At 45.7% G+C, this 1205-nt stretch overlaps 1 protein-coding gene across 5 annotated transcripts in view; it reads right to left on the bottom strand.

The window, feature by feature from the left end:
• Positions 1-541, bottom strand: part of LOC133630684 (polyamine-transporting ATPase 13A3-like) — a 117143-nt gene extending 116602 nt beyond the window's left edge. For all 5 annotated transcript variants that reach the window (XR_009821314.1, XR_009821313.1, XM_062022323.1 and 2 more), the window contains exon 1: positions 328-541. The gene's annotated coding sequence lies outside the window, so the exon portion shown is untranslated. The remainder of the gene's footprint in view (positions 1-327) is intronic.
• Between the last annotated feature and the right edge of the window lie 664 nt (positions 542-1205).

The following is a 1205-nucleotide window of genomic DNA, read 5'->3' as shown; positions in this document are numbered from 1 at the left end:
TTACATACACGTGTAAAGAACTTAATGTCATGGCTGTCTTGAGTTTCCAATAATTTAAACAACTGTTATTTTTTTGTGATAGAGTGATTGATTGGAGCACACACTTGTTTGTCACAAACAACATTCATGAAGTTCGGTTCTTTTATGAATTTATTATGGGTCTACTGAAAATGTGACCAGTTCTGCTGGGTCAAAAGTATACATACAGCAATGACTTAGATCGGGACTCTTTGTTTAGCATCAGAGAGTCCGTGGAGGTCCTGTTTGATCCACAGGACAGGTACAAACAAGCGTTTCCTCCTCCTTTCATCATTGATCCCGACTCACCTCAATACTTGCTGCTGTATCGGGCGCCGGGCAAGGTCCGCAAAACAAGAGGTTGACGGTCCGGTATCCAGGTCAAGCGAAAGTTCCTCTCCTTGATGTGTGGACCGCGTATCCACACCGCCACCTGCTTGGTCTGCAACGAGTGTCCTGGACCCTCCCCAGCGCTGGAGTTGTGATCATGGGGGTTACTTGGCCATCATATACTGTGTGCCGGCCAGCTGGAGTCCACGTGACCACTAGACCTGCCTTCGAGTCGACAAATCCCACTGCGCAACACTGGCGATGCCTGCGTGACGTCATCCACAGTCTCCATCGGCCTGTTGAATGCTCGTTCAGTTGCTAACAAATCTTTTTTTTTTCAACTGTTTTTTTCTCAACATAAAAAGTGGACATCATGAGTGGTTCGGAGACATGGCAGAGAGAGGAAGAGTTTATTAATTGCAATGAACTCTGCCCAGCTGGATGCTGTGCGTCGGGAAGCCCCGCCCCTGTCGTCGAGGTGGTCGTCTGGCAATTGTGCATAGAGATGACGTCACATGCAAAGTAATCCAGTCCAATAATTCTCATCTTTTGAACCGCAGGTGGTCAAGGTGAGGTTTGCATCCCATTTTGTTGTGTTACTTCAACGAAAAATTAGCGGAAAATAAAAATAACCCTCAAAAACTCTGGAAGACGCTGGAACAACTGGGCCACAGCAGTCTCAAAAAAATAACCACCAACCTCAATGTGAAAATAAACGGCTCACTCGTTACAGACAAACTGAATATGGCAAATTGCTTTAACAGATTTTACTCAACCATCGGTCCACGTTGGTAAGCAAATTGCCCTCACATTCAGGCCTTTACGGTGAACAGCACATCCAAGACTTTTACAAAAAC

Source organism: Entelurus aequoreus, linkage group LG16, assembly GCF_033978785.1.
Source record: "Entelurus aequoreus isolate RoL-2023_Sb linkage group LG16, RoL_Eaeq_v1.1, whole genome shotgun sequence".
Taxonomy (NCBI): Eukaryota; Metazoa; Chordata; class Actinopteri; order Syngnathiformes; family Syngnathidae; genus Entelurus; species Entelurus aequoreus.
Note: the sequence above shows the minus strand (reverse complement) of the source record. Positions and strands in the feature narration are given on the sequence as shown.